Source organism: Falco naumanni, chromosome 12 (genome assembly GCF_017639655.2).
Source record: "Falco naumanni isolate bFalNau1 chromosome 12, bFalNau1.pat, whole genome shotgun sequence".
NCBI classification, from domain to species: domain Eukaryota; kingdom Metazoa; phylum Chordata; class Aves; order Falconiformes; family Falconidae; genus Falco; species Falco naumanni.
Genome location: NC_054065.1, coordinates 7,212,676 through 7,232,582, shown reverse-complemented (window position 1 = coordinate 7,232,582; position 19,907 = coordinate 7,212,676). Strand labels below are relative to the sequence as shown.

The 19,907-nt window shown below is 44.3% G+C and overlaps 1 long non-coding RNA gene across 1 annotated transcript; it reads right to left on the bottom strand.

Moving 5' to 3' along the window:
* Positions 1-8,326: 8,326 nt before the first annotated feature.
* Positions 8,327-19,907, bottom strand: LOC121096455. Its single transcript, XR_005830511.1, has 3 exons — positions 19,180-19,907; positions 16,566-18,596; positions 8,327-11,555 (listed from the first exon to the last, which is right to left on the bottom strand). It is a non-coding gene; the product is annotated as an uncharacterized LOC121096455 (long non-coding RNA).

The window sequence follows — 19,907 nt, the reverse complement described above, 5'->3', positions numbered from 1 at the left end:
AATTTAGAGGAGGTTATTTTGCAACCTGAATTTGAAATCCCACAGTGGGAAAACATTTTCTGGCCATAACCCCAGCACATCCAGGGGGTAGAAGATCAAGTCCTGCGATATTCTCCACATGTGCACTCCTGACTGAGAGGCAACAGGGGCTGCCCAAATTAGGGCCACCACTAAATAACATTTGCTTTGCTTTTTTTTTTTTTGGCTCCTTGCAGCTTTCCTGCATTTCCAGCTGAGCTTGTTCAGCTGTGCACAGGGGCTTGGCCCATGACTATCTAGGATCCCCCAAAGAGCTCCACACTCTGATTTAATACAGATATCAACACCAGATTAAACTGAAGCCATCACCACCACCACCACCCTGCAGCAGGCTTTGCATACCCAGCTGAAGCTGCTCCATTACAGCCAGTAGCACAGGAGGCTGTACACAGTACTGGAGCACCAGTCCCACCCCACCCTCAGCTCTCTTCACTCGTAGGGACCTACAAACACGGGATGACAGGTTATACCTTGTGTGCACGGTCCAGCTCAAACACATGCTCACAGCGCTGCTTCTTGGCACCAAAGCGCTGATGTTCAGAGCTACAGTCTCTCCTCTTGCTCCTGCAATTGCACACCCAGTATTTGTTACCTGCTTTGAAGCATACAGACATGCTGTTACCGGTCTGAGTTAAACAGACCTCTGTGTAGCTCGCTGTGTTTAGTCACATAGCACTGCCGTTTACTGACAAGTCTCAGCTCAACTCCAGAGCAAACAAGCCTCCAGATAAGCCAGACCTGGCCAGAGCTGCAGTTACAGCCGATATTTTTTTAGGAAAGATTCCTTCACTGAAAGGGTGGTCAAGCATTAGAAGCTTTAGAAGCATTAGGCTGCCCAGGCAGGTGGTGGAGTCACTGTCCCTGGAGGTGTTTAAAAAAAAAAACACATAGTTGCGATGCTTAGGGATGTTGTTTAGTGGTGGGCTTGGAGTCCTGGGTTAACAGCTGGACTTCATGATCTCAAAGGTCTTTTCCCAACCTAAGTGATTCTATGATTCTCTACTGGGACACCAAAACCATCTTGCAACAGGCAACAAAAAGGGCAAAGCTCCTGCTGAGTGTTGATTGCTGTCACTCACCCTCCAGGGTGACTATATATGTATAAAATGTGTAAAAAAGCTCATGAGGAAGAGGAGCCATAGCCCAACAGCAACTTCAGAGAGGGTCTTGGGGGTGCGCTTTCATGGCTTTGGGGTCTTGCCTGCTCCCAGCCCAGGTTTCTGGGCCAGCTCCAGCATTGCCCATTACAAACCAAGGGCTGTGCTACTGGGGATGGTAAAGCTGAACTGGCCGCGTGTTGGGGAGAGCTGATCAGAGTATTTTAGTTGATGTCTGCAAAGGCATTTAATTGGGATAGGTTCTGCTCTGTGGCAGTGGTAAAATAAAGCCAGATATGAGTCACATTCAGACTTATCTGTTCTCACATCACAGGCATATTTTCCAGGTATTGAGCAGCACTTTCCCAAAGACTTACTAACTTGAAAAGCCATTTAAATATTCATTTTCCAGTTCAACTTGCATGCTGGGTACGTTCTTCCAAGTGCTCCAGGGTATAATTAGTTTCTCCAAAAGCATCTTCCCACCAGGCATTTTGCTAGTGCTGACCACATTTTCCCTTCTACATCTCCCCTCCTCCCCAACCTCTTAAAGCTTTGCTGAATTTCTATGCACAGCCTCCCGCGAAGGTTATCATCTTATGTTTAATAGGGGGGAAAAAGACAGTGCAAGAGATTTACTGCAAATGGAAGCCATTACTGGAGCAGTTGTCAAATGAAAGAACAATATAATAATGTCTAGCCATAAAGATATGAAGAGTTGCCTGTCAGAGACAAACACCTGACTTGTAAAATTAGCCTGGGCAGCTGCTGCAAGCTTTTGGCAGGCAGGACAAGATCCTCACAACACATGGTTAAACACCCAGGTGTTTTGTGGCTATACAGGCTCAGAACTGGGCACCCAAGCTGGGACCAGCCAGAGGGAGATGCATCAGCATCCCAAGACCACAGGAGGTTTGTGTGAAGCAGAGCCAGGGGTCCAGCTCAGCACCATCCCAAGGGTCCTCAAGGGGTTACCACATCCCCTGGGTTTATTCAGGCACTGGATGTCTCCCAAAGCTAAACGTGTCATCTGCCGCACAGCTGTAGCTCACTGAGGCAGCCAACCCCAACTTTTGGGTTAAGTATTATGTAACTAATACCAGATGGTGTTGAATTCTTTCTGCCCCTTGAGCCATAAGGTCAGGTCATACAGGCTATGAAACCACCACTAGAAGCTTGTTATTTCCAAGTCTAGTGTACTGGCACAAGCATTTTTCCTCATCTCTCCCAGTTCTGCCCTCCTGCCAAGAACTGGGGTAGAAACCCCTTCAGGCTTAACCAAATGGCTGTTAACCTTTCCAAGATAAAAATGCATGGACAAGTGGATACCAGTGCCCATCACAAGGGAGGGAAACATTATATTAGCAGAGGAATCTTTGATTCATGTCTGAGAACCAACATCTCCTATCAAGGACCATCCAGCTTCTCTCTCCACATACACCAGCACCTCTCCATCACACAGGTGCTGGACCTCAGCTCTCCCCTCCCCCCCCAAAAATCCCCAAATCACTTACTTTCAGCAGCACAGTCAGTTCTCACACCTCCTTTCCTCCAAATGCACACATCTGATATATCAAGGCCACACCAACACCCAGCTCCTAATCTCCATTTCAAGAGCTTGTGCTCCTCCTGCAACCTTTTATAGCTGGATCACATCATCATTAGGCCCCAGGTGCAACAGTCCCAGGTGCCTTGTAACCCTTCCTTGCTTGCTTCAGGAGGGCCAGTGATACCAGTAGCAGCTCCAGGGGCTGTCTCTATGTTTTGTGAGTGCAGTGCTACTTGTTTTGGTGTCTGGATGTGAAAGTGTTAGCCACCATGATTTGTAAGCCAGTTTAAGATATGGAAAAAAGCATGGCAGGAGCCTTCCTAGCGCTGGCTGCTAACTGAGGAGGTCAGCCTAGACCAAATGCAGAGAAAATCCCATCACAAGCTTGCTAGCCATACATGCTTTTAACAGCCTGAAGATTGATTCCTGCTGTCTTTAGGCATAGCTTAAGAAGGAGCTGAAGCCCCTGTGGTATCTGCGGGAGTATCTGCTCTTCTGAAACACTCCCGAATAAGGCATTTGATGCAATCCAAGGGATCCAAAATCCCAAAAAGCTGCTCTTCAGCATTGCCTTTTGGAGGCAGAGCTCAAGAGTTATCTCAGAGAGAACTTTAATGTCCCCAGATACTGAAAGGTATAGAGGAAAGCTGTCCTTAACTTGAAACTTTGGCGCTACTGTTCAAATTACAGAGAGACAGTATTGCCTGAATGCTGGGTGAACAAGCTTCTGCTTGCGTCAGTAAATATATAAACAAAAAAATGAGCCATGTTTTATTTTGCAGTCGAGAGGGAGGAACCACAGTTTGTGGTCATGGTTTTTTTTCTTTCTAACAGGGTTGTCCACCAGAAAAGGGAAAGGTGGAAAGCTGAGGCTTTTCTGTTAAAGATGGGCTGCAGCTGGCAGTGGCGATGGCTGTGGCAGACCAGTGGTTTTTCTCCTGACCTTGGGAACACAAAGAATTAAAAAACCTCCTCCATCAGGGAGGTGTTGCCTGGGTTTTTGGCTCTGCATGCCCGTGTGCTGGCACCAGGCTGGACATGGGTGCAATGATGCAGCTGCGAGCAGAGTCCTGCCCAATACATGGGTGCCCCCATCCCAGTAAACTGTGTTGGTGGAATGCCAGGAGGCTCTGCCCCATGCACTAGGGAGGCAAGCATTCCTCAGCCAGGACTCTTGGCTTTGCATAGGGCAAGGTATAGGATGAGCACTATACCTTCTGCATGCATGTGCCTGCTGTATCTACCAGCGTGAAGTTAGGAAAAAAATATCCAGCAAACACTAACAAGCCAATAGATGACTCTGAATAGTCTGTTCCATTGCTCAACTAGTCAAGCCTCCCCAAATCTGCAGTATTAAAGACTGCCCCAAAGTCCTCAGAGAGACTCGTATGAACTGGGACGTTGTGGGATGTGATGGAAGAGCGGCACACACTCCCCCAGTTTCTGGCTAGGCCATCAGCCCCCAGCATGAGGAAGCGCTAACACCAGGCAACTTTGCACAGAGGCTTAACTCGCTTCTGAGCTCTGATGGTGAAATAAGGTGGTTTTAATAGAAAAATTAGAAAGGAAAATGGTTATTGAATTTTACTACAAAACCCCAAGGCAGAATATGGAGTAGGATGCAAAAATGTTCGAAGAATTTAAACCTGCAGTATGGAAGGGCAGAGTGTTAATAACAGCAGCCTTAATTACCCTAACTTACAGTGGGCGTACCCTGTAATAATTTTCAAGTATCGTTCAAGTGATCATAACAGGTTTGACCCACCGCTTCTTAAATAAACTGCTGTAATTATTAATATGCATGTATGATCAGGAGCTGCCGGAAACAACATCTCGAGTCTGTTATTGTGGAGCAAAAGACGTGGGTACAAATCTTGCCCTTGATAATTTTTTGTGCATGGGTTATTGGACCAAGCAGGAGGCAGACGGTGTGCAAAAGGATGCAAGCAGCATCTACACAGCACGCTGGGAGCATGTGGGCAGGGGGTGTGTATGAATCTTTGCATCCTTCAGAGTGACTGAAGAGATCAAACGCCCTGTTTCTGCTCCAGAGACATTAGCTTAGTCTTCCCTGTCCATCCCTTTTGTGCATGTGTTTTGATGACAGTGTATGAATGGGGTGGATAATCCAACCTCAGCTCCATGGGGAGAGCTGGTCACAGCGATACTCACCAGCTTTGCCTCCCACTGACTAAGTATGTATTTTTTAATCCTGTCCTTTCAGTGCCCAGAAGAAGGGGACAGGCTCTCTCTGCTCCTTGCCTCTACACAGCAGAGGGCATGGATTAGCCCTGAGTGAAGCATCTTGAGAGCCGTGACCATCTGGCTGTCATTAGTTTGATTTGATTTGATGGAAATGGACAAATGTAACAATTAGTATAGCAAAGCCTCCTAATTAAAAAAAGAAAAAAGAAAAAGAAAAAAGATGATGGTGATTGAGGATGGATGGGTTTTTAATTTTGTGCATGAATGAAAGAACACGTTAATTAAAATCCAGGGTTTATTTATTTGTTAGTCTCATTTTGTAGCAAGCTGCTTCAAGGTCCCTGAACCTGGCTGACAGATCACATCTTTGTACCACAGCCCTTGAAATCCTCTATGCTGGATTTCTTCTCTCCTCTCCTCCCCCCTTGTCTCCTCTCCTCCTCTTCTCCTTCTCCTTCTCCTCTCCTCGTCCCCTTCTCTCACCTCTGCTCCTGCATTTCCTCCCTGACGCCCACAGCCCCTCACCGGAGGGTGGGTGGTTGCCTACAGTAGGAATAGCATGAGGACAGTAAGGTACAGGGAAGAGCCTGGCACCATGGGGTATTTCAGGACTGTTTTATTGAAGTGCCACCATTTCAACTGCAAGTGGAATGGAAGCAGGAGGCATTCAGCCCTCAACATCAACTGGCATTGGAGATGTCTAGGTTAGTGACTTAACTTTGAAGCTCAATAGGTATTCTAGAAGAAGTTTCAGATGGGAACTAAATATACCGCAGGATAGTGACTACAGTTCCCCAAATGCAGAAAGAATGCCAGCAACAAATCCATCCATGATTTATTCCCTGATGGCAGAGGATGCGTTGACCTGATTCGGGAAGCCACTGGATGGCAAATGCTTTGGATGTGATGGTCCCATCATAGCACCATCAGTGCATGGCAGATGATGGTGCCACCAGCCTGCTGGGTCTCGGTGGGAAGAGGGGTAACCACCCCAGTGTGAGGTGGGCATAGCATTGCTGTTCTAATAGTTTTTTTTTCTCTGAAATGCTTTTGTTCTAAATTAATACTGTGCGTGAGGAAAGCTGGCTGGCCAGCAGGTAACCTAGTAAACTGGTGAAGTGCACATCAGTCCCAGTCAAACCCTATGTGTTTGTAGGAGTCACGACTGGGAAGAATAGTCTTGTTCTGTGAATAAATAATTGCTCATAGGAAAGCTTCTCCCAGCAGGGTCACATTAGTACCCTGAGAAGTGACAGAGTCCAAAAATTCAGCATTTGTAAGAATACCAGTGTGACAAGCACAATGCGATTATGAGGCAAAACCCCCCATTGTTTCGGTGTGCATTGGCTGGAATTTGTGGCTGCCCCTGTTCTGCCTGGCAAAATGCGTATTCATGGCTGAAACAGTGCAGGTTTGGGCAGTAGTTACCCAAAAGCCTAACTGGAGGTGTGCCCACATGCTGTGTTTTAACCTTTTTTTCCCCTCTTCAAATTATCTTTAGGAAATACCTGCATGAAACTTTTTTTTTTTTCATTTTGTTTCAGCTTTTCATTTTGAAACTACATTTTTTCTGTTGATTTTATAATAAAAACTACAGAAAGAGTTTTAAAAGGCCACATAGCAAAGAGGATTAAAGAACCTGAAAATGAAACCAAACAGCTTAGGGATTTTTTTTTTCCCTCTGGTCCCCTTTGGTTCAGCCAGTGAACCAAAAAAACCCCATTATTCATAAAGCTGAAATGAGTTGTATAAGCATTCAAGAATTAAATGCAATTAAATATGTGTATGCAGCCTAACAGCAAGGTGATTTCTTTGCAAGTTGTCTGGCTGTGTATTAAGAGTTGCAGTTGGTGGGCTTGTCACCAAGTTACATTATTTCCCCTGAGATCAAAACAAATCAACATTTCCCCACTTGGTGTTTTTGAAGACGATGTTTCAGTAACAGCTGAACAGCAGGGTCTGGAAGTGAACTGGATTATAGACAGAAGGAATATTAAAGTGGAAGAAAAATTCAAAGACTACATGAACTCAAGGAGAGGAAATGGAAGAAATTATTTATATATTTTTAAAAATTATTTAGGTTTTAATGATACAGTGTGTGATTTCTCACGTAGGTCACAAATTTAACACAACTGTGCCAGTACCCCTGCAAATTACCAACCCTGAAGTAATTTGATAAAATCAGACTATAACGTGATCAAGGAGATAGGTAAAAAAAAAGAAGAGCAGGGGTTTCAGCAGTAAGGGGACCAACATTTAAACATACCAGATTTTCTGTTCTGGAAGAAAAATCACAAGAAAAATATAACTGCAGGCTCTTAGGATGGGATATCTTGCAGTGTATACAGTACTCACATTTAGGAAATAACCAGGGCATTATATTGCTGGTTATTCTTTGATTATACACACTTCCATGCAAGGTCAACTTTTTTTTTTTTTTTTTGTGTACAATGTTCTGGGAGCTCTTTTGCTGTTTCTTTCCTCTGTCAGTCTGTGGCTTTCTCCTCCTGACAGCTGCCGGCTTCATTAAATGAAGGACGGATTTTTCTGCAGTGAAAGATGCTTTTTTCTTTAGGGGGGGAAAAGGGGGTGGTGGTGGGAGATATAATTGTACTCATCACCTGCAGGCAGATATATTGCAATTTTGATTTTCAAGGATATGATGAAACATCTAGTTTGCTCATCCGGGTTTAGTGGAAGAAATTGAGCTGGTTTTCTGCAGGGGCATGAGAAACTGTATAAATAAGGATCCCCTCTGGCTGGACTGATACCCACAGGGGACAGGCCTCCCAACATCCCTCCTTGGTAAGGACGGTCTCCCATCACTTACCCACTTACCCTACCCGGTCCCTGTAAGGGATATGCCCCCAGGATTGTACAGGACTGGTAACTGCTGGAAACGATGGGGTAGGCTCTTCGCTGGTGCAAACAGTGGGGTCTCTCTTGGTTTTTAGGGTGATGACTGCTCACACCACACACACACACTCAGCCCTGTTTGACCTCATGGGGAGCAGTACAGGTCTTAGGGTTAGGGGTAGGGTTAGGGGCAGGGTTAGATAGCTTGGGGATGCTGCACTGATAACGTAAGCCTGATTTATTTTTTAACAATAAAATGTTGTATGCAGGAGTTTTTGCAATCCTTAATGCTCCTGCTTGCAAATCTCTTTGTCAGAATTAATGTGAGATGCAAATATCATTTAATTTGATCAAATAAGCAATAAAACCTGGCTGGCTCAGCTGGCACAAGCACCCTCCAGCCAGAGCAGCTGTACTGCTTTACACCTGTGGAGGTTTTGGCCCAAGTTTTGCTATAGCTGAGCTCCAGCCAGTAAAACCAACATTGATTTTCAATTCTCCAAGTAAAAAAGAGAATTGATTTTTTTTTTTTCCTGCAGGCAGGTGGAAGAATGTTACCACCAGCACAGCTTTTCTTAGCATGAAACTGGGCTAATCAACCTGCAACAGCCTGCATGGTAAAGAATATGCATTCATGGAAATGAGTATTTGTTTTGCTTTGTTTTTAATAAAATAATAATAAAAAATATATGGTTCTTCAATAAATTATTATTTGTAATCAGAACTTTATAGTTGGAGAGAGACAAACCAGGAAAACATCCAACAAAGGGCAAGGAATGTCCTAAATAGGTATAAAAACACCGATAGCAGTTTGGAAACTCTCATCCCAAGTCAGGGGGCTCTTGGTTTTGGCCTCCCATCATCCCACATGCATCTCTGCTTGCTGCCAGGTGACCTCCACGCAAGCACACCACAGATTTCAAGACAATGCTTCTTAATCTACGGAGACATACATTAGAAAAACTGATGGGGGGGAAGGGACAACCACATGGTTTTGGGGTGACCCACATAAGTATGTCAAAAATTGCTAGAGAAAATGAGAAGGAAGAGAGCTGGGTTTCTTGTCAGTGCACTTTCGGGTGTTAAGTACTCATAGCTGTAGCTGTTTAAAAACAGCGGGTCACTACCAGCCTCCATCAAGCAGCATGTGACTGTGCTGTAGGAACCATCCATTCCTCTTGAAAACAATGGTGGCTGTTTATAAGAATCAAATTAAGCATTTGCTATGGGTAAGTGTGCTGACAAAAGGAGCAAATCTGTGAGTAAAAAACCCGCACATTCAATGGAAATGTTTCCTTGTACATAGAAATGCCACTGAAACAGGTGTTTTGCTTGCATTTTTTTTTTTTTTTTTGAAAAAGGCTGTATTTCAGGCTAGTTTTCCCACTGTATCTGCATGCTACAGGCATGCCCCACCTGGGAACACATGGGAAAGGAGTTACCTGCCATTCCTTGTTTCTGTCAGAAGTACCTTAAATATTTTAATGCTTAAAGATAACCAAGATCCAGGACAATGGCAGGAAATACCAGATGAGGGCATCAGCATCTCTAGACTTATGTTTTTGATATTATAAACCGTTCTGTTTAATTAAAGACCCTCAAGCTCCCTGCATGAGACTATTTGTAGATGGTGGGGGAAGGATAAGCTCCTCTAGCAATTTTGTGCATCTCTTTCACTTTCCTCAAGATTTCTCCACACGTATGCATCCCACCATGTGTTGAAGTAGCCTTTATTGATCTCTTCTGACAGTGGGGTCTTAGTAATTTATTGCAAAGGGTGTAATAAATAATAGTAATGAATGTCATCAACTAGCATCTGCTGCACAGGAACCATGCCTGCAGCCATCAGCTCCAGACTGAAACATAGACTCATAGAATGGTTTGGGTTGGAAGGGACTTTAAATATCATTTAGTTCCAACCTCCCTGCCATGGGCAGAGACACCTGCCACTAGACCGTGTTGCTTCAAGCCCCATCCAGCCTGGTTTTGAACGCTTCCAGGGATGGGGCATCCACAGCTTCTCTGGGCAGCCTGTGCCAGTGCCTCTTATAGATGTAATCAAAACATCTTTGATGATTCACTTCCCATCATTCCTCTACAGTATTCAGGATACAAATAGCTGTGGTTTAGGTACAAAAAACTTGCAAACCATCCTCCCGGTAGCCTTCTATCCTTCTATGCAACAGGACAGCTCCAGCAGGGTTAATGGCTGCTGTTGCAGGGTATGAAGGGAATATCAATCATAGTTCGTTTGTCATCAGGTATCTGGGGTGGACACATGCTCTGCAGAGCAGGACTGACAGACTTGTCAGGATGTGTGGGGTTCAGTTACCAGGAGGGACCGTTTCATCCATAAGTGAGACATTTAGGGCGAACACAGAGGATAACCACGTAATGACATGTGAAGTATTTCTTAGCTGGTCACCCAGGGACAAGCAGCATTAGAAATGGAGCTGGAGCTTTCCTTGGCCAAATACTAATTAGAAGGAATGAAGAAAAATAAATGTGCAGTGAAAAGCCTTTCTAAAATGGTGATGTAGCCTGCCTAATCTTTATAAATGCACTGGCTAAAACCCCCTGATCTCCTCTAAGTGGGTAATAATGGAAAAGCACCAGAGGTTTCAAATGGAGGTCAGGTGAGTTCTAGTTAATGCAAACATTAACTCCATTCCAGCTGGGAGCCTTTCATGAAACATCTCCCATTAAATATGGCAGTCACAGGGCTCAGCAGAAGCTTTGCCATCTCAGTTCCTTCAAACGTGAGCCCATGCATGCAATACAAAGCCTGGCTCCCTTTAGACAACCCTTAAAACATCTGCAGCAATTGCATAGTCCTGTTGGCCAAGTCCTTTGTTAAAAAAACTTGCTGCTGTGGAAGTTCTGGGAAGGATAAAAGGTGGCACCAAGATTCTGCTGCTTTCCAGGCAATAGCTGCATATCTGGGACTGCTAGAAAAAAGCCCAAGGCTTCATGGAGGGTCAAGACATATGCCAATAACTGCTGACTGGTAATAGTTATGAGCGCCAGCTATCCATTGTATCACCTAGTCCCAGGTATGCAAAACACAACTACAACACTAATTAAGTCATGCTCTTAAGTTGAAGACATCATACTGCAAAAGATCATGATCATTGTAGTGCTGGTATTCAGTGTCTCATCATTATTTTCATGTATTCTTGTCCTCCATGGTTTTGGCAGATTGAGCCTTTGGAAGGAAAAACCCCCACACCTAGGACTTGAATCCTAGGTGTAACAGATATGCTCTGCATGGCTTAAGCAGAACCCAGGTGCAGCAAGCCAGTTTATCCCAGTCCCCAGGAGCTGAGCTGACTGGAAACACTGGGGTCATACAGGGGATGCACGGCGGTCACAGGGATGCACACTGCTGGCCAGATTCCTAAATGTTTGTGCTGTGCTTTCAGCTTTTAATTGCCGATGATTTGAAGAAAACTGCTGGATAAGGTAGCTTAAAGATTCACCCTTTCTGGGAAAAAAATAACTAAAAATCACAAAATAATCCAGATAATAGCAGTGTTCAGGAAGAGTACAAGATGCAGCCTCATGACCTCTGAGATGGAGCATCTGAGAGAGAGAAAGCACAAAGCAGCATGGGCTATGTTGATGGTGTGGGCTGTGCATGTTTCATCCTAGCCTTTAACATGGACATCCCATTGTCACCTGCCATCCAGGTGTCTTTTCGCAGTGCTGACTCTCTCCCAAGACACTGGGAACGGCCATGGGCATCGAGTGAATGCTTGCAATGTGCCCAATGAGTGTTCATCAGCAGAAGATTAATGCAAAGGAGAAATCTGCAGAGAGATTAGCGAACCGATTCAGACACCAGACAAGGCGACTTCAGTCGCTCTGTAAGGAATACATTTGTACATAAGCTAACAACTCTGCTACAGTTTCATACGTCATTAGGCTAATGTTCTGTTTAAATAGAGTTATCAATCATTTTGTTATTAAACTCCTTTGTGCCTGGCAACAAATTGATGGGAAACGAAAGCATTAGTAGGTTGTCTGAGGATTATAAAATGGTACTTGTAAAGCTCCCACTGCTTCTGCGGAAGGTGAAAAAGCGCAGTGAAGCTAATTGATCGTGCCAAAACAAGCCTCCAAAAGTGCTGCAACTTAAACAGAAATAACAGAGTTGCCTTTTATTTGTTCTGACATGCTTCAGCCTTCCAAGCAAACATTTGGGTCACAATTTCAGCCTGTTTTCCACAAGTCCTGAAAATTTGTGGTTAAAAAAAAAAAAAAAAAGGGAAAAAGAAAAAAATAAAAGGAAAGCTGCATCTCATGAAACCTGTAGTTCCAGCAGATTGTACCTTGAGGAAGATGTGAACTGACACTAGACTCCTTATTTCAGAATTAAAATGCTATACTCTTGCTGAGAAGTTATTACATACCTAAGGAAAAAAGAAATCATAATTTGCTCTTGTAGGTCTTTATTCTAGTGATCAGTTGCTGAGAGGTACTGTAATAGTGCCCTGCTTAATTCTTTTTTGAAGTTTGTCACTTAAACTATGAGTAAAACTCTTCCATCTCACAATTACACTGTTAAGTTTCACTTCTATATTATGGTCATGGATTTTTCAGGGAAACCACATTTTGTGCGTCACATCCTGCATGAAACACATTTTTACTTTTCCCAGGAAGCAGTTAAAAATCATGTTTATTAGCCCTGTCAACAGCAGCTGTTGAAATGCTATAGCTGTACTTGTTCTTCATTCCCACAGCTGTAGCTCCTCAAGAACAATGAAAGGTCAAAGGCAGTGGCAGCCCCTTTTCCTACACCAAGGTCTAAGTCCTTCTCCAAACTTCATCAACTTCAATACGAAAGCACAATCCCGAGTGGCACAGAGCAGGCAAAGAGACATCAGTTGTTCATTCTTTCTTCCAACAGAAGAAGAGGTGCCTTTGAGTCACACTGGTAAGAGCCAAATTCAGAAAGAGGGAAGAAGAGATGTCTCTTCACATGATGGGGAGAAGATCTGGAGCTTCCCTGCCCACGGACACTGAGATGCAGGTGCTCGCTTAGACTCAGGAGCAGCACTTGGAAATCCCATTAGGGTTAATGGAGAGGCAAAACACGTCAGGCTATGAACCTCTTAGGGGCTGGGGGAAGAGAGCTCCATTCCTGCCTACAGGCTCCAGTGCCAGAATGAACTGCAGGGTGGGGAGAAGCTCCTATGTTTTTCTGCCAAGCAAATTTTGAACACCCACCTTCTGTTATTGATGCTTATTGGTCCAAAAGCCAGTTGCATCTTCTCCCTGCCTATCAAGGGGCTTTTCTACTTAAACAGATTGAATTATAAATGTGAAATTGGGAAGAAAAAGGCTTTTGAAGCTTGATTGCCTCGCTCCAGGACCATGCCAGCAGGTGAGGAGCAACAGCAGACTCTTGTCTGCTTCCTAAGCCCCACCAAATGACTATCTTTTGCCCTCAGCTCTGATTCTGCTGCAAAGCCCGTGGCAGCAGCCACCTGGCAGTGCCTGCAGAGGGTTATGGCTGGTCACCTTGCTGTGACATACTTCAGACAGTGGCCTTGCAGAGCAAACAGACCTTTGCTTCACACCAAGAGAACAAAAGAGCAAACTGAAAGGCTCTGCAAAGCAATGTAGGGAATATAAGTCTTCTGACCATCTACTGTATGCTCTACAGACAAAATAGCTCCCTAAAACTTTAAATGTTATAAAAATGCCAAAAGCAGAAAAAAAGAAAAGACAACTATTACACCATTATCCGTAACATTTTATGTCTCCAAATCCTATGTATATGAATTTTTCATTTTTTTCTTTAATAAGTACTGGCACATCAGAGTATCGTAAAAGAGAAAGAGAGCACAAGGGATAAATACATTGCTGGGGAGAGGAATAAGCAATAGCAAGTAAGCCCACAATCTGGAAAGTGAGCTTGTTTTCAGATATTTGAGGCTGGAAACAATTTTTCTTTTAGTTTCGTGTCTGAAGTCAACAGCCTTAATTCTTCCTTCATTACAAATTAGACAAATAACCATAACTAAGTCAATTTAGTTGGAGACTAAATAATGAAAGAGAATAATCCCAAATTAAGGTTTCCATTCATAACATTACTTCAGAGCAGTTAAGGTGGCTTGGGTGCTTATTTTTGCATTTCTATGTCCTAACATCTTCGTGCTTCTCTTTAAAATGTTAGTAACTTAGATTTAGATTTGAACTTAAATTCCTGAATGTGCATTTTCTTGGGGCTGGAGCATCCCCATGGTGTGCTTTACCCGTAAACTCAAACCTAATTCCCCCCTCTTGTTGTTTTCTAGAGCTGTAGCCAAATAGATGACATTAATAATACATGTTCAGGCTGCACGCTGTGTGCCGCCGTCGCATCCTCACTGAGAAGCTGTTCCTTTTAATGCAAATAAGTCCAATAACAAATTGATATATTTTCCCATTTGTTTTGGTTTGGAGAGGAATACGGATTAGAGCTGCCTTTTCAGCACGTGAAGGAAGCAGATGCAGGAACATTCACGGGAGCACATGGGACGCTGGCTGGTTTAATCCACCACAAAGTCACCGCTACTCATTTCCTCTGAAATATTTATCGGCTGCTGTGCTGGCAGCGCTGTCACTGTCTCCACACCAAGCTCAGTCCTGCCCCGAACTCCTCCTCGAGGAGGTGGCAGTGCCCTGCAAGCATCGACAGAGCAATTTCATAAAGTGGTGCCAGGGGCGAGCTGTGTCTGACACCGAAGCAGATGTGAAGTTATGGCCTTTTTTTCTTGTGGAATCTTAAATCTCAAATATAATTAGTTAAAAGCCTTTCTAATAACATCATCCTCCTGATGGGGTGCCTTTCTGGAAAGTCAAGGTAAAACTTTGGCTGGTAAGGGGCTGATGGTACAAGCCAGAGCAAAGCGAAGGGTGGGCAGATGTGATGGCGAGGCAGTGAAGCCCTCGCCCTTTCCCAGCTGCGCCCAAGCACCGCAGCCCGCACCGCTCCTGCTCTTCCACGCCCGGGCTTATTCCATGCTTTCCCAGCCACAGAGCAACGCTGTGACGGGCATAAAGATTTACAGACCTGATTTTGAACCCACTTGATGTGTGACACAGGCATTAAATCCATCATTCTGGAAACAAGAGCAGGGCTTTCGGCTCCGTGGCCGCCTTGTGTTGCTGCCTGTGCCAGCAGTGCTTTCACAATTCAACACTGCTCAAAGTTTTAGCTTACAGTAGAAAGGCAGGCATACACCACGGCTCTGCGGGCTGCTTTTAGCCAGCCAGTTGAACTCCTGACACACTGGCACTACTATTTTTGTTAAAAACATGAAAGATGGTAATGTTAGAGCAGGGCCTGGGGCTAGTCTGCAAAGATCCCTACAATCACTTGCAGGTGACTTATCTCTGTAATGTGGTGAGTCGAACTTCTGGTGTATGGGCTTTCTATTAAAGATAGATGAGAAAAAGGTCCTTCAGAGGACTGCCAGTAACTAGCTGTCCAAATGGGCAGCCGTCTAGTGAGCCAAGCTCCTCTCCATGGAAAAGCCTTTTTTCTGTCTAGACACTTCCTTTGTGCTCATTCCCTGCTCCCACGCCTGCACCTCAAGAGCATGGAGATTTCCAGGCAAAGGGATCTTAATAAGCAGGATACCTTTAGAAGCCTGTTCAGAGGACAGAAAGCTCCAGCAGCCCGGGCAAGCACCAGGGCATCAACCAGAGCAGGAGAAACCCCCCAGGGCACCTGTATCCGTTACCCCAAGCTGCAGAACATTTGAAGTAGGAGAAGAGAAAGGAGAAGCTGTTAGAGCTTTGCTACCCTTTATAGCATAATTTAGGGTTGGTTAGAGCAGAAAGGTAGGTAAAACACGCACGAGATCCTGCAGCTTTGCAGTACCAGAGCAAGCTCTAAAATATAATGATACAATGTAAAATGAAGGTGTTTCCACAGAGCAAGCCTGAGAGCAAGAGCTCCCGAGTTTCTGGGGAGGGCTGAAACCATGGGAGATCTCAAGTTGAAAAAGGGTGTAGCAGTAGCACCCTGGAAATGCAGAGATATTGTTGGGGCTGCGACATGGGATGGACCCTTCTCAGTGCCTCGAGGGCAGCAGCCCTTTGGGGCATATGAACAAACAGAGATTTCTGATCCTCTGAAATTACGCCACTGCTTGCAAGCTTAACAGAACAGAATTAAGACAAATACCTAAACATCACAAAGATGCTGCAGCAGCTCCAAAGAGAACTAGAGAAATCTGGTGTAATAGGAACCCTCCACCACCACCATTTCATGCGCTAAAGCCTCAGAATCAGCACAACTGCTTTAGCAGCGCCAAGGACAAATCAAAGAGAAAAAAGCAAAACAAAAGAATCTCTTCTAGTTTGTATCATAAAAAGTGTCTGAAACAGTAAGCCATGCTACCCAAATGCATATTAAAATATTTTTTAAAATACTGTGACCTCAAAAGAATTATAGAAAATAAAGGACAGTGAAATTCACTGCCTAATGAAGTCATTGCTACAGATACCTTACAGCACACAAACCCAATTGCCTCATGTTCATTGTGCTTAATTTGTAAGGCAATGTCCGTTTTCAACTATGAGTAGTCTAAAATTAACTCCATCCTTAGCCTTTGACACCAACTGCATTAGACTTTTTTCAACAGCAAGGTTAAGCATAAAGAGACACCCCAAAGAATCACATTTAAAATGCCTGCAAATAAGTCATAGTCAAGCATAACTTTATAAAAATATCTGATTGCTGAGCTGCTGCTTGCATAAATGAAAAGTTAAGAGACAGAATAAACAGCACAAGGCACATCTGTAGTGTTATGAGAAGAACTGACCTCTTTGGGGACTCGGGGCTTGTATCTTGTTGCAAATCGCATTCTGCGTGCTGACGCCCAGAGCCTTTAGAGCTGGAGGTAATGCTGGAGGAAATGCCAGTACCACGGCATTTCACACAGCAGACAACTGGGTCGAAGCATCTATGTGCTCTGCAAAATGCAATCAGATATGATAATTTGATGAGGTTACACCTTGCACTCACCCAGCACTGTTAGGAGCTCTTGCACATAAGCTGCCTGCCCAAAGCAGCTGGGACTGGCCTGGCTTATCCAGTACTTATGAAAGCTGCAATTCTGGCAAGCCCCATGTAAATAAGGCATCATTCCTAGCTGATAATCTAAAAACCTGAAATGTACCACATATCAGAGAGCACCAGGCATGTTGCAGTGAGCCATCCTCGCTATGGATTAGGTCCAGGAATAACATATGAGGGTTCCCAGACTGTCTTCAGTGTGTCCTCAGAAATTCATCGCTGATGAAGGTTGGGCTTGACGGCAGGGAAGCAAACCAAGTTCCCATTGCCTGCTCTGCTGCGGAAACCTGCTGTATGGAGTCTGCAAACTCTAAAGAAAATCATTATTAAAGTAGAAATATATTACAACACCTCTAGGCAACTTGTGGAGGCCTCTCAAACAACACCGAAGTGAGTGGGAAAACCGAGATCCTTATTTTTATGACGCCTGTGAGACAGAAAAAAAATAATCAGTAACCATCCCTCTGCTCATCCTGCTGTCACCAGGGTCTTCCATACATCCAGTGCTGCCCTGGGAGCCCCCAGCAGCTCCAGCTGGTGATAGAAGCTGCCAGCAAGAATGAAGAAATTACTCATCCAACTGAACGTTTTAACAAAAGGAGATGGTGGTTTGGCTATGAAAAATGTAGCCCTGGGCTGGGAAGAGTTAAACACCTCCAGTCTGCACAACAGCACAGGATTTTCCAATTCTTTGCTGATTGGTTTGTGGTTTGGTTGGTTTTTTCCCCTCCCCTTTGAATAGGTTTGTTTGTTTCCCTGGGAGGCTAGCACTCACACACAATAGGCAGATTTTTCAATTAAGCCATTTTTTTCCACTTTTAGTCTTCAATGGAGCCCAGGTGCCAATTGTTTGCTGCTTAGTTTTTGCCTTCCCCTTCCTGCCTACAGTTTAACCCCTTGCTCTCTTTCCTGCTTTTGGGGGTGGTGTTTGATCAAATACACTCCTAACGCAGGTGGCAGATAAAGGATTACCAAACGGCTTGTTAATGCTCTGTATCAGGTATGAGTGACATTAAACAAGGCAGTATATGAACCTTCCATCTATGAATTTGCAACATAAAGTCAAATATTAACTAGTTATTTACCTTTCCTTTGAAGCCCTCTTTATAGCACATGTATTTATTTAGGGAAAACATTTTGCTTTTATTAAAAGAAAATAAAGATCACCAACAGGCAGCTTAGGCAATCCTCTCTTCTGATGTATTTAAGGCTAACAAAGACATTGTAATGGTTTTTCTTTTGAATCCCTCATCAACCCATCGGTTACTGGGGAGGCACCTCAGCAAGTTTTAACGCACCGCTGCCATCCCACACTCATCGAGAGCGACCTCGCCGACTGCCCAAGCCTCCATAAACCATACATAAACATTTTACACACAGATCGGGGATTAAGTGAGGCCCAGGCTGGGGCTCAGCTCAGATGCGGTGTCACTGTTAGAGGTATTAAACCGTTCCATATATCAGATTGATTCTGGTTGTCATGTAGCCACTGTGTTGCTGTCAACATGCTCCGTTGCGGCTTACCCTGCCATTGTGATCAAGTGCTTGAGGTTCTGCCTCATGTATTAAACATCAAACTAGGTGAGCAGATAAAATCCTCTCTCTGCCATGCGCTTCACCCGTGTGTTGCTTTGCATCGTTATCAGAGAAGGGAAAAAAAGACATTGCTGATTTTAACACCCTTACGTCAGAGTTGCATCTTGGTGAAGAGCACCTGCATCACATCACCTGCAGCTATCAGCTGTCATGTCAGTGGGACAATTTCAGCAGGGGAAGACTGGGGAAAAAGAGAGAAAATGGGACATTTCATTAGAAAACAGCAAAGAACATGAGGATAAATCTAAAACTATACACCAAAGAGTTGAAAGAGCACATTTTTAATAAGAACAAGACATCCAGCCTGTGATGAGGAACTTGCTCTCTCTCCAGATCCTCACAATACCAAAACCCATCAAAAAACATCTGTGGCAACTGGATACTCCTTTCAGCCTTGCAGAGGGCCTTCTCCAGCGCCAAGCACCAGGCATCGCTCTGCCTGTACCACGCAGGGCTGAGCCACGTGTTGCCATCTGCATTTAAAAAAAATAATAATTTACACACAGGAGAAATAATTCACTATCAAAATTTAAAAAACAATCCCCAAAGATATGGGAGAAGTGAGCATAAATGTCCAATAAAGCAAGACTGAGCTCTCCAGGAGAGAGATCATACTATGGAGCAGGAGTGGTATGATGAGAGGGAAGAAATATAGATGGACAAAGCTAATACTCTTTAGGGGGATTTACACACAATGTTTACATCCCAAACAGCATTTGTAAGTGAAGATTTAGTGATTTATCATATCCTGATTCACTCCTCACTTGCAAAAGTGTTAGGCAGAACCAGAGTGTGTCTCTGACCATGCTATTTGCTAGAAGCCATCACCTGCAAACTCAGAACAGCTTCACCCTTGGCAAACACTGGCCCCTTGGGGCTTTCTGAAGAGCTGAAGGTTCAGGAGGAGACCTCACAGGGGAACAGTTTCAAATATCAAAGGAGGGATTTAAAATTACATAAGGCCGTGAAAGCTGATAGGACCTGGAAGAAATTGAAGGAGCAGGCGTCTCAGCAGAGGATCTTTGGCCAGTGAAGCCAGATAAGCCTCCAAATCAGTTAACAGAGGAGACAGGAGTGAAGCCCAGCAGGAGATGCTGGTGACATGTTCTCCTGCCCCAGCTGAGGGGGTCCCCAGAGAATCCAAAAGGACATGCCCCTGGGGCCAGCAGGCAGGATCTGACTGGGCCCTCAGCACCTGTCTTGGGCCAAACCTGCCCTTAATTTTGCATGAACCACACAGAAAATTGGTGTATTTATGATTAGTGCTCTCTAGGTAGACTTGATTGAAATCAGCACTGGGTTCCAAAACTGAAGCAGGAGGTGTGGGTAGACAGATCCTTCTTCAAGACTCAGCTCCAATACCAAGCTAAAACCCTGGCATTCGTATGCATTTGCAGGGATTATTAGATCAAGTAAAAGAATATTTCAGGCATTTCTTCAGTTCATCATTTAGGAACTTATTTGTAATAAGCTTCTTCCCCAGGAGATGTTT